The 14256-nt window shown below is 42.6% G+C and overlaps 1 protein-coding gene across 7 annotated transcripts in view; it reads right to left on the minus strand.

Moving 5' to 3' along the window:
• The window catches only part of Bcorl1 (BCL6 corepressor like 1), a 66113-nt gene that overhangs the window by 47878 nt on the left and 3979 nt on the right, over nt 1-14256 (minus strand). The window contains exon 1 of one of the 7 annotated variants that reach the window (XM_074064057.1): nt 6898-14053. The exons of the other annotated variants lie outside the window; for them this stretch is intronic. The gene's annotated coding sequence lies outside the window, so the exon portion shown is untranslated. Of the gene's footprint in view, nt 1-6897; nt 14054-14256 lie in introns of those variants that run through there. 7 annotated transcript variants of the gene reach the window in all.

Raw genomic sequence — 14256 nt, forward strand, 5'->3', positions numbered from 1 at the left:
CACATCAGGAAATTGTTCCATTTTCAATTTTCAGGGATTATTGATACTCAACACTATTTATTCATTCAACAAATATCTACTGAGCTCCTACCATGTGCCAACACTGTCTTAGACACTGGGGATTCAATAATTATAAAACAAACCAAAATCCCTGCCTCCAGGGTGCTTATATTCTAGAAGGAGGAGAGGGACAATATGTATTTCAATCATTCTATGTTTTAGCATGTTATAAGGTATATAACACAGACTAAGGAGCATGGGGAAATGTGTGAGTGAATGGGCTATGATTCCAAATAGTGTGATCTGGGTAGGCCTTTCTGAGAAGGAAACATTTCAACAACCTGAAGGAGATAAGGAGCAAGCAATGTAGGTATCTGAAGGAAGAATAGTCCAGGAATAGGAAAAAAAAAATATATATATATACAATGGTCATCAGGCAGGGGGGGCTGCCTGCTAAGCTCAAGGAAGAGCCAGGAGACCAGTGTGGCTGGCCCAGAGGGAGAGAGGTGGTAAGGGTGGACATCAAAGGGAATGGGTGACCATTCCCTTCTTAGACTTCATTCTATCCCCATCTCTGTGCCACTCATATGATCCAGATGCCCTTGTCCCTTTTGTTCATAATTGCCCCTCTTCTGACTTTCCTGGTTGAGTGCCAGGTGGCTTCTCTGCAGCCCTTCCTTTCCACTACCCACTCCAGAACTTGGGTATTCACAGAGGACTGGCCCTCACCTCACTTTGTCTGCCACCTTCTCTGCTATCTTCCCCTCTGTTCTTCCAAAGTTCCTTTCCTTCTCTCTTCCCTACCTCTTCCTACTCTCCTTCCTCCTCCTCCTCCTCATTCTTCTCTCTTTCCCCCACCTCATCCCCCTCTCTTCCAGCCTCTCCAGACTTTATCTCACCTTTCCCTTTCCCTGGGTTTCCTCTTCAGTCTCTCCCCCTCCTTCCCTTTCATCCTTCTCCTATTACCTCCCTCCACTCTTTGCTCCCTGCCACCTCTACCTTTATTCTCCCTCTCATCTTTATCTGTCTGCATCCTCTTCCTCTTTCTCAGCTTTTTTCGGGCTCTCTCCAGCTCTCCCTGACTGCCTCTCTCTCCCTGCCTGGGTAGGTCAGTCTTGCCCCTCCTTCTCTCTCAGCTTTGAGCTCCCACAATTTCAACTCACCCCTGGGTACACGGAGGACTCCCACATCTGTATCTCTAGCCTTGACCTCTCTCCATAGACCCAGACCAGAATTCCAGGCTCCCAGCAACTCACTGTTAATAAGATGTCCATTGAGCCTGTTGAACCCAACAGGTCTCAAACTGGACTCATTATCTGCTCCCATAAAAGTGCTCCCTACATGTCATGCCCAGCCACAGCACATTTCCTATCTTACTTAGTATTGGACTACTATCCCCTAGTCTGGAAATTTCTTCAATTCTTTCTCTCCCCCACCTTTCAGATACAATCAGGAGTCAAGCCTTGATACACCCATTTCCCTCCTCTCCTTCTACCCCTCTTGTCACTGCCCTGGTATAAGCCCTCATCATCTCGCACCAGGAATATTACACCGGCCTCTTAACTGCTCCCTCGGCCTCCTATCTCTTGATTCTACAATCAATTCATCTCCTAAAGCGCTGGTTCGATCAGGCCTCCCCTCCCTCGTCAAAAGCCATCAGAATCAAGCCAGCATTCTTAGCACAGCCTTCAGGCTTCAAACATTCTCTCTAGTCTCCTCTTCTGCTAAGTCCTATCCTTTCACTGCCATGTCAGCTCCTGACCCCTTCCCTAAACAGACCATCCAGTTTCAGGACTCTAATGCTTTTTTGCTCTGAAATGGCTTCTCCTTGTGCCCCTCTTCCTCTTGCTGTCATGTCTCAATGCCTAGCTTAAATGTTATTGTGTTATCCCCCCAGCATCAGCCCCTGATCAGTTAACCCCACCATCTCTGGTTCTCCTCAAACATTTAATTCCTACTGCCAGCTAACCTCACACTGATTCTCCTGTGCTGTGTGATTAGTCCAGGGCATGGCACGTCTGTCTCCCCCACCAGGCAATCAGCTACTTGAGGTAAGAAATAAGATTCTTTTTTCTCTCTGGTTCTTCTGTAACACCTTACACATAGTAAGTACTCAGTAAATGCATGTTATATGGAACTGAATTCTGGATCAGAATTGAGGTGATGACCCTGAGAAATCACAAGAAGCAAAATCAACAACAACAAAAAAGTACCAAGCATGCTTGCTTACTATAGGAAAAACTATGCACCACCTACAGCACACCTCAGAGGGCTGCCTGACTCTACCTTCATTCATCATCTTTGACTTATTTTGCACCTCTGTATATTGCAGGTAACTGTGGATATGTCTTGTCCCAGAGTTTGGATTGACCTCCCCCCTCACTGTGGAAAAACCAGTTTTGCCTTCACTTGCAATCCAATTCCTTTACTCCATATAAATTTATGTTTTCTGACTTTTTCCTTAAATCAGATATAACATTTGTCTGATTCCCTTGCTGATTAACTAGTAAAATAAAATCTTTAACGTGTTTGTTTTTATATCTATATGAGTCATGATTTTTTTACCTTTTCCTGAAAAATTATCCTCCTTTAATATTACTAAGCCAGTTATGTGGGTTAGCATAATTTTAGAAAGAGTTTTAGCAAGGACCTCCTTCACTAAGAGTGGTGGTACACAACTGTAATCTCAGCACCTGGGAGGTGGAGACAGAGTTCAAGAGTTCAAGGCCAACCTGGGCTACACAGGAAGATCTTGCCTCAAAAACAAGTTAGTGGAATGGATCAAGCAGTAAGAGCACCTGCCTAGCATGTGTGAGGCCCTGAATTTAAACCCCAGTGCCACCCAAAACAGAAAAACAAAATGACCTCATTTTGTTCATTCTCTGAACATACTGGTTAATGAAGTTTTTTGTTGTTTGTTTTTGCTGTACTGGAGTTTGAACTCAGTGCCTCACAGTTGCTAGCAGGCACTCTACCACTTAAGCCACTCCTCCAACCCTTTTTTGTGTTGGGTATTTTTGAGATAGGGTCTCTCAAAACTATTTGCCAGGGCTGGCCTCAAACCACAATCCTCCTGATCTCTGCCTCCCAAATATCTAGGATTACTAAAGTCATAAGCCACGGGCACCTCGCCTGGTTAATGAAGTTTTGACTGTGTTTTACGATATATTGGAATATCCCTCAGATTAAGAAACAAAAGTTTGGGCTGGCGAAGTGGCTCAAGTGGTAGAGCGAGAGCAACTATAAAGCCCTGAATTCAACCTCCAGTATGGCAAAAGGAAAAAGAAAAGAAAACGAAAAAAAGAAACAACAGCTCAGGCTATTGGCTGATACACCAGGTACTTTTCATCTTTCCTTTCAAGAAGTCATTAGAGGACTCAAGCAATGGAATGGGGCCATCCTTGCCATAAGATGAATTTCAACAAAAACCACAAGTTTTAGTAGCTACCTAAGTATCTGTAGACAGCAGGTATGTCAGTGACCAAGGATTTTTCACTGTCACTTTTATTTTTCTTCTGCTTAGAGGGGATTAGTAATTTGCAGAATCTAGGACAGAAATGAGAGGGGGTAAATCTCAGCATTTAGAAACAGAACAACATACCAAGCATCATCTATATAAAGAGTTTTTAGGCTAAACAAAAACAAAAAAGAAAACCCAAGGTAAAACCAAATGTGTTCACAATACACATTTTATGACTACCTACAGAGCAGAACTGATCATGGATGCCATTTTCACAAGACCCTGAAGATAGAGTGTCCACTTAAATCTTTGCCTCATAAACAGCACCTATGCCCATTTGAAGTCCATGGCTGCTAATTAACAGTAGCCTTTGCAGGCAAGGGGAAGGAAGAGGTAGAAATACACGCAAGAGAACACTAAGCTAAAAAGTCTACACGAGAAGGTAAGATTGGTCCAGCTAGGGAAAGTCAAGGGAGCATCTAATGCTGCACTAGCAGCTGACAAGAAGGCAGGAGTCAGGACAGTCAATACAAACCAACGTTTCCCAAGCCAGAATCATTGAGGAGCCCATTCCAAATACAGACTCCATAGGTCTCAGCTCCACACATTCTCATTCAGTAGGCCTAAGGTTTTGTTTAGTTACATAATGTACAATAGAGTTAGTAACCACTAACTATAAGCTACTCAGGGGAGATGAGCAAAATGGAAACATTTTATAGACATACTACATGCCACACATGGTAGGTTTGATAGGTTCAGCTGGTGCACACTCAAGTATATGCATACACATGTGCACACATTCATTCTCCTCTCTTTCTCTCTCTCTCTCTCTCTCTCTCTCTCTCTCTCTCTCTCTCTCTGGAATCATCACATCAAAGGCAAAGTTTGGAAAAGGAACTTGGAAGAAACCTGGTAATCCCAAATGACCCAGGAAGCAGAGGCACAAGGATATGAAATATCTCAAAAGATTTTCCCAGATGTCACAACCATGTAATTGCTAAGAAATGAACAGCTGCATGGCCCAAGAATCAAATGCTGGTCCTTGCCTGGAAGGCAGAGGGACCACTGTGAGCTATCCCCACTTTGGAGGGAATAAGCAAGTCACACCAACTCATCGTGAGGACAAAGGAGAGCACATGTTCCACAAACTGAAAGTGATAAGCATGGCTAAAAAAAATAAAACATTTCAATTTAGGAGGCATATGCATATAGAGACAGAAGGACTGACCAAGATTCAAGGAAATGAGTCCAACAGGTGGCCAAAAAAGAGCAAGAAAAAGACATAATCACCATACTGTGGAACAGGGGAAACCAAGAAGAAAATGGGCTAATGGGAGAGCAGTAACTTTACAATGGTGAAAATAGCAGCTAAGCTAAGGTCAAGCAGGTAGTAGAAGAGAAACCATAAAGATGCAGATATCTTTTTAAAAAATCCAAACCAAACCAACCAACCAACCAAACAAAAAGATCTGCTAGAAGACAAGAGCAGGTATTAAAAGGATATAAGAGAACCAAAAGGGAAAAAGTGAAAATAGGGGAACCTGAAATATTTCATCATCATGGGCCAAACTGAAACACTGTGGGGAAGCACTGAAGACAGACATTTTAGTAAGGGTTAGAGAGAATGTTATCTAAAGGGGAAGAACATCAAATTATACTCCAAGTTAGAGTTGCAGGAGAGTCAGTAATAGAGAATGGGTAGCATTAAAATTCAAAGATTTTACAGATGAGGTAGAATTTTTTCTTTTGTTTTGAAATGAAAATGCCAAAACAAGCAGATTTCACAACAACATGCAAAAGCATGGTCATCATTGTGCATATAAGGAAGAGAAGGACATTAAAGGAGGTAACAGAACAAGTACCTGACAAGTGTTTTATATCAAGGTGGACATTGTTTTACAAGTTATTAACCTTGAAAATGATAGGGTGCTCATGCAGTTGACAGGTGCTCCAGAAATGTATAGTTCCCTTTGTGGCCAAAGACCCCTTAAGTGCTAAACAGAGCTGGCAACATATAGGTCACAATGAGACCCTCTATACAGAACATGAAACCTATCTGTTTTTTCATGACTGAACTCTACCATCAAGATAGTTAATGAGAAACCCAAGATTAAGAAGGTCTCAGTTAAACTAAATCTGGTAGTACTCTCTGAGGCTCCTTTTGGCTCATACTGCCTGGTGACCTGGAAGCAATTATGACTTTAAAAAATGAAAGAGCCGGAAAATATTCATCTTGAAGCCTGGCCCTGAATCTTTCTCAAGAGGACAGGCGTGGCCAGTAGACAGTTTAAGGAGGAGGGTGGGTCGGTGATGACTAATGAGGAAAGAAAACCAACTTTGGAACCTACTACTCCAATAGAAACCCAGAGCTCTGGGTAAAGCTCCCTTAAGACAAGAGGCAAATTTCACAGAAGCAAAGGAGAGACCACCTAATTACCCCACTTTGGGAAAAGCAGCAATGAAGACACCCTTAAGACCACCGGAGACATTGAGATTCCAGGCTAAAACGGAAAGGCCAGGACTTCTGCCCAGTCACTGGAGGATCTTTAAGAGAAGTCAAAACTTCACGAAACTATTGCTTTCCATGGGAAAGCATGTACACTCACTCAATAAGGAGAATTGTACTTGGCTTTAGATACAAACTTTTTTTTTACTGTGCTGGAGATTGAACCCAGGGCCTCACACATGCCATTGAGCTACATGCCCAGCCCTAGATACAGAACTCTTACTACAGATCTTACCCTTCTCATTGCTCTGTCCCCTTCCACATGTATTCAACAAGATACTAACATTCCTGTTTTTCCCACTTCGTGATATACCTCAACCCCTGACCCCCAAAGAGAATGTTCTCCCAATTCAAATTGTTCTATTTTAATGACTTCCCATAGAAGAGTAGTCTTATATTGTCCTTGTCCCTTCCTCCCCCCATATCTATATCCCCTTATCTTTCCCTGAAACTCAAGAGTCCTATACATGCCCCAATCTTTACTTTACTTTTTGTCCCTTCATGCAAAGCAGGTTCCTCTACTACCATACACAACCACACAGATACAAAACCAACAGAAAATAATTTACCAGGTAATTTAAAGGAGGAGTGAGGGCTGTTTGTGCTATTCATCCCAACCTTCTGTCTTACTGAATCTATTCTAGCACTCTCCAGTTCACTTGGATATTTTTGTCCTATCCAAGTATCTCCACTGGTGTCTACCCCAAGGAATCGGACTCATAAGAGACATTATGACACGTTTCATAACAGACTTCTGTTCCCAGATACATTAATTCTTATACTTAACAAGAAGGATAAATAATTATCTGCACATGGTTCCAGCACAGACACCTTGGGTACCTTCATGTTTAAAAACCTTGCCTATAAACATTTATGAGACTTGATACAAAGGAATATTAACTGTCTGTTAAACACATGAGCGCTTACTCACCTGAATGTAGTTACCTCCAACGTAGTCACCTCGGGAGGCTGGACATTCATCTCAGTAACTGAATGGCCAAGGCCTACAATCCCCTTGAATCTCCTGAGAACATTACCATGCAAACCCATCTACATCCTTTTCAATCTTCTCACTACTGGTGCTGAGTCTTATCATTTGGGGGGTGATTTGAAATTCAGAACATCTAAAATGCATTCAGAATCATCTAATCGAATAGCAGCAGCATTAAACAGAACCATCTAATCAAGCAACACCTTGAAAAGTGATGATGTACTCCAGGACCCACAGGTTTCCCACTGTGGCAGAAACCTTGGCAAGCACCTCCAGTCCCCATTTCTCAGCTACCTCAGACCATCTCACTATGTCCATTTACCACAGCATCTGCCAAATGGGAATATGCTAACCTATATCTACAACTGAGTATAATGTGAAAGCACTTAGGAACCAGAGGTAACTTATTCCAACGATGAGGTGGGTCAAAACAAATGTTTTCATTGTTTATTTACATTTTCATACCACCAGATTGTTTTAGTGTGTCTACCTACTTCCATAAACTTTTTTCCTATTATTCAAATAGCACTCACTTCCATTTCCTGCAGTAAGGAAATCGCTTTGCTCCATTTAAGGAAAATTCTTCATCATAGCTTTGTACTACACTTAGGCTCTTGCTACAAGATTTTGCACAACTTCTTTGTGTCTTTCACACTCCAGAGTTGAATCATTGTAGTATGAGACTTGAATCCCTTGTGATGCTTCCATGTTCTGGCTGCCACAGACTGTGACAGTGGCCCTCTGGTGTCTCCATTTCAGTACACCAGACTTATGATATACAATTTTTCATGTAAAGAGAATTCTTCCTCATCCAACTTTTGCTGTTTTTTAAGCCGCCTGGACATCTACACAAATATTTGGAGAGATCATTATCAGGTTATTTTTTTTTCTGTTCTCTCACCCCAGACTAGACTCAGCAATAGGGTCAACTAACTTTACATATATTATTCATTTGCGGTTATATCTATCTCTTCCATTACACAGTATTTGCTCAAACATTTTTAAACTCTCACAGCACTAACTTAACCTCTTACCAGTCTATAGGTTTAATAGCCCCCTCCCAATAGTATCTGGCATGATACAAGGTACACAATAGGTGCTCAATAAATAACTTGCTAAGCTACACTGGAGGGGAGGAAAGCCCTTTCTACATCACACAAAGACAAAACATCCAGGCTGGTAGAATGGCTCAAGTGGTAGAGTGCCTACCTAGCAAGCATGAAACTGAATTCAAACCCCAGTACTAAAAACAAAGACAAAGCATCCCATGTAAAATCCCTTGGGTAAGCCTGGCACAGTAGTATGTGCCTGCAGTCCCAGCTATTCAAAAGACTGTAACAGCATGAGTTTGAGACTAGCCTGGACAACTGAGACAGCATGAGTTTGAAACTAGCCTGGACAACATAGTTGAGACCCTATCTCAAAACAAAACAAAACAAAAAGCATTGAATCCATGGATTCCTTTTATTATTCTTACATCAACTTTCTCTTCTCTTTTCTTTATCTCCACAATAAAAACCACCACAGAAATAAAATAAAATTGACCCAGGCAAAATAATAAAATCACCTTCCAACTATCTGAGTATGCTTGAACCACAGCTAATTTTTTTTTTTTTTGGCAGTACTGGGGTTTGAACTCAGCGGCATGCACTTGTTAGGCAGGCACTCTACCACTTAAGCAACGCCACTGGCCCAACCATGGCTAATTTTTAAACCCAGCCACCGTATGGACTGCCTTCTGCCACCATCAGATGTATGTTCAGGGAACAACTCCCTTTAATATTTGCCTAAAGAGAATATAAATAGGCAGGTAAATCTGCTGGGGGGCAGATAGAGAATAATAATGCATTTCCAAAGTCAAACAGAAATTATTAATTTGTCAACCAATCTACTGCTTTCAATTGGCCAGTCATCCGTCTCTCCCTATACTGGCATAGAGAGCCGACTGCTAGCACCAAAGTCCACTCCAGCTGCAGAGAGGAGATCTACTTCACAGGCCACTGTTTTTCTCTGCTCAGAAGTTTGGTTTGGGGAAACCAGAGCTATTTGAGGTATTATCCTCTTCCATTCAGTCATTGATGGGCAACCTTGTCATAGAGCCATACCAGACCCAAGCTCTATCTACCAGCTTTTGTAGAATTTCCAGATGTCAGGGACAGCTGGAAAGCCCAACCAGTCATAATTAAACACAGCAGCCCTTTTCAGAAAGCAATGGTTTTTAAAATGTCACCCATGGCCCAAAATGTCCCTTAAAGTTTCAACTGGATATACACTTCAGTTCCTGTCCTGAAATACTGAGCAGTGTCATAGCAAGCTGCTAAAGAAACTACCATTCCACCTCAGAGGTGCATGCAGCGATGAGTCAAGATATATCTTCCTACCATGCTGTAAATGCTAAATGTGTACTAAACTAAGAGAAACATAGAGAAAGCAGACAGAGAATCAAGATGTAACAGAAGAGGCGCTCAGAAGTATTGTTTTCATTCTATGACCATGTTTACTATAATATAATGAGTAATGTCATAGGACTCAAAAGAATAAGAAAAAAGATTATAATAATACATTCCATGTATTGGGTACCTACTATATTGGGCTGGCACTAAATACACCTAATGTCATATAATCCTCTCCACCCTGTGAAATTGTTATCATCAACTCCACTGTACTGATGAGAACACTGAGACTCAAGAAAGTTAAATGACTTGCTTCCTGCCACATAGCTTGGAAGTTGAAGAGCAAAGACATAACTTATAGCATTATGTCTCCAAAGCAAGAGGTAAATTAATTAGGTTGCAGGCTAAAGTTTGAGAATTACTGTACTATACTAACCTAGGCATGGTGGAACCAAGTGAAACCAAGTGAGTAAAGCCTCATCATAAGATGCTTAATCATCTCACATATTCAAGCATGGAATGCACTGACTCTAGGATCATAGTCTCGTATTATGCACTGAACAGAACTTAGAAAAAAGAAAATCTTTTTGTTCTCCTTGTCCCTATATAACAGCATTGGGACAAAACTTGACTGCACCCTTAAAGGACACTAACACTATGATTTCTAGGCATACCTTAGTAATGAAGTAATCAAATCTTGTTTCTTAGCAGAGAGTGGATAAAGAAGCCCAAACACAAAACTGCTTGCTCCTTAGCAGTCTGTATTCTCCATGGACCCTTAGCCTAAAGGCTTCTTTAAATTCCAATGAAGATGTATCCTGCCTCATATATTCTAATGTGTAAATCTGAAAATTACCACATTTTACAAATAATAAGTCATCTCTCTTCAAATTCACAATTCATTGATCAGAGAAAATATGACCTTGACATGTACCCTGCAATTGTTTTTTAAAAAAATAGTCCATCTTAAAATGTTTTAGGAGAGCCGGGCACCAGTGGCTCACGCCTGTAATCCTAGCTACTCAGGAGGCAGATATCAGGAGGATCAAGTTTCGAAGTCAGCCCAGGCAAATAGTTTGGAAGACCCTATTTCAAAAAAACTCTTCACAAAAAAAAAAGGCTGGTGGAGTGGCTCAAAGTACACCTTGAGTTCAAGCCCCATCACCATAAAAATGAAAACAAAAATGTTTTATGAGGAAAGAGTGACTTCTGCTAAAAAGAAATTTTAAAAAAGAGGGAACTAGAACAGCTTATATGAATTATGGGGACAGAAACATAGATTTAAATTTTCTTCTTGACCAGAATGTAACTAGTCCAAAGAAAGTTTTCAACATAAAGGATTGTTTTTAATTTATGATCAGTGGGAAAGGGCGTGCTTTAGAAAGAAAATAGCTTTCTACATTATTTTAAGGATGATCATTCACAAACTGGCATCAATATGGCCTAGTTCATATTTGAGATCATATAAAATATTGCCATAGCATTCTAGTGGTGGAAAAGTAAGATGACTTATTTCCTTCCCCTTTGGCTGTCCTGATGCTAAACATTCTGGCAAGCATGGACTTACACTTATTTTGAACTCTCAAATTAAGAAATACCCTTTCTTTCTGAAAACTTGAAGGTGTATGGGTTTCCCTCCCCCCTCATGCAATCATCAATAGCTTCTCCCCATTTCCTGCCTATTTTACTACAACAACTTTCCTTTTCCCCAGCATTCTCTCATTCCCCTCTAGTGTTCAGTTTCCCACCTAAACTCAGCCAAGAATTCCTTCCTCAGAATCTCAGAAGCTGGTTGGCTCTGGAAAGCAGCACTCTTCCTATAGCCATTCCACTCCATCCCAAACAGCTCAGCCTGGACTCTAGGAGCCACTAGTAAATGTCATCCATTCAATCCCTGATTAGTGCTATTCCTCCATGCCCTAAGGCGCTCAAGTCTCTGTCTCTCACATCTCTGTTCTTTATCCCATTTCACTCTACAATTTCTATCCCTCACCTCCTCATATCTAGGATCCCTCCCATTCGCAGACTGGAAAAACTGGTGCATTCCCACTTTCTACTTCTTTCAAGACCATTCTATTTGGGACAGTGACTCCGTCCCTTTCCTCATTCAGAATCCTTACTTTAGTCTAAATTTCCTAATGAATGCTTAGAGATAAGCCCTGGATCCCAGGTACCTTCTACTTCCTGGGCCCTCCCAGGAAAAAGAAAGAAAAATGAAAGAAAAAAGAAGTAGTGACTATCAAAGATGACTTATTATGTTCCCCACACCAGCTCCAAAGGAGTAAATGTCTTCCTCCTTTGGCTCGTTATTCCTCATTTCCTCTCACATTATGGGGATTTTGTTGTTATTGTTGTTTGGGTGGTACTGGAGATTGAACCTATGGTCTCAGGGATGTTAGAAAAGTCCTCTACCACTGAGCTATATACCCAGCCCACAATGTACATTTTTGAACCTGTATACTATCTTCAAGTTCTTTATTCTTTACAAATAAATATATTTTCCTTAAATGCTAGTTTCTCCATCCCTACTTTTAGACAAGATCACCTCTTGCTCCAATCTTGGTAATTCCAACATGAAAGTGTAAAGAGCCCAAAGGAGTCTTCAAACTTTTCTTTGGAAAATATTATCTTGGAGATTTCAAAGGTGCTACTTCTTCCTTAGTTTGCCCTAACATGAGACCAGTGATGGTCTTCTTCCTTTCCCTATTACTGCCCAACCAACCCTCTTCCTGACTTCTTTTTGCTAATATTAAAGTCCTTTTCTCCCACGATTGTTTCCTGTCAAAGAAGTCCCTCCCTAAGATCCATAATTCAGACTAATCATGCCATGAGATCCTCTGCCATTTGTACCAAACATTTCCTTTCCCATTTAGTGAACCACATCGTGAATAACGCAGAGGCACCCCCGATAGCCCCCTTTGCTTCTCAAGAACCTATAAGCCAGTGAGAAAGGGATCCTCCCTTTCTTGACACCTTTCCTGGCAAATCAAAATAGCCAGATCCACATGAATACCCTTGCTACCGTCACCATTTCTTCTGGAACTTCCCTCCACCTAGTCCAATCCAGACTTCAACAGCAGAGTTTGCCAGGGCCTTTGCTTTCATTTCATCTGCCCTATCCTAACAATTAGCCATCCCTTTCTTAATTACTCCATTCTAAAGAACTAGTCTTACTTGACCCAGACATCAGTGTCCCTTCTCCTTCCTCTATCTAATCCTCTTCTCAGAACCGGAAGGAATCTTTCTACTCTTACTGCAAAGCTGGTAACAGTGTAACCTCTTTAAAAGTCAGTTTTAGTAAGGCTCTGTGCCCCGAAGCCTGTGACCCCAAATCTGCCTCAAGGGAAATTGCCTTAGTTACTCTATCAAAGATGCCTGGCTATTAATATTCTCATCACTTATTCAAGGTGGCCATGTCCCTCTGAGTGCTATCATCAACCTGTAGATTTTTTAAACTTGACTCACCAAGCCCTCTGTTTTTCCCAGTTCCCCCAGTAACTTTGCTTTGCCACTAAAATTTTATTCCTCCTCAACCTTTTGCTTCCTGGAATGGGATTATCCCTCTGTGTGTGTGTGTGTGTGTGTGTGTGTGTGTGTATGTGTGTTACTGGAGATTGAACCCAGCATGCTAGGCAAGCACTCTACCACTAAGCTACATCCTCAGCCCTGGGAATTATCCATTTAATCACCAGTGGAGCCTTCCAAGTTTCTTTCCTACATACAGTTATCTTCAGTACCACATGGTGACATCACCATACAGTCTGTGTACCCTAAACTCTGCACAAACATCCTCCATTATGCCATCTATCCTCTCCCCATAATAAAACTCCCTCAAGCCTAACATTCAAGGACAAGACAGATAACCAGAGAACTAGATGACCTTTAAAGTTTCCTTCCACCCTTGGAATTTTGTTATCAACCTAATCCACTCTCAACTCCAAATGCATCCCCCCTTTATTTTCCCATAAAACGTTTCAGCAGTGTGGTTTTCAGAACAGTCTTCAAAGTTGAAAGAACCATGGGGCTAGCCCGTGAAACCTACAAGTGCACCCCCAGAAGACTCACCAAAGGTTTCTGCAACTGTACTCTACCTCTGTTCCATGGGGACGACCTCCAAATCGCCTTGAAAGGATTAAACTGTGGCACGAAGTTACAGGCCCCCTTTCCACACTCATGCAAAGAGCCCTGAAACCCTGGGGGAGACAAGTGCTCACCAAGGGACGCCTGTCCTGTCTACTTTAGGAAACACCAAGAACAAATAAGTCTCACCACGTCGACAGTCTGATCAGTCAACATTGAAAATTTCAAAACAATAAAACAAAAACATAGTGCTTCAATTGGGGGAGGTGCAAGCGAAATAGAAGTGCACCCTCACTGGCCTGTGCTGTTGGCCTCCCGGGTTTGCAGCGTGCTTCCCTCTTGCCTTCCCCTGGACCACATCTCTCCCTACAACAATCTCCTGCATCTCCATAACGCGAAATCCCCAGCTGTGGTGCGGCCGGCTCCTCCCAGCCTGGCCCCGGACGTCCCTCCGGCCCAGCCTTTCTCTTGGCGGGACCCCGGCAAGAGGGCCCCCTCCAGCGTCCAGCTCACCTCCCTATCCCTTCCCAGACCTTTGGGCGCCCCTACAGGACTCTATCCCGAAGCCGAACCTCGAAGAACCAAGCCCACGATGCCCGTCGCGGGTCCCACACCCCCCCCTTCCTTCTCCCAGCACCTCGTCCTCCATGCACCCGGCCCCCGGGGCTCCTCGTCTTCGTCGTCCCGGCTTGTACCGCCCCCCGTCGGGGGCTCCACCCCCCGCCTGCCCCCGCCCCCAGGACGGCCCCCTCCCCACAGCGCGCTGTTTGCGCCCTCTGCCCCAGCACGGGACTCTCTTTGGCCTCCGTTCCCCGCCCAAGCGGCG

This window comes from Castor canadensis, chromosome X (genome assembly GCF_047511655.1).
Source record: "Castor canadensis chromosome X, mCasCan1.hap1v2, whole genome shotgun sequence".
NCBI classification, from domain to species: Eukaryota; Metazoa; Chordata; class Mammalia; order Rodentia; family Castoridae; genus Castor; species Castor canadensis.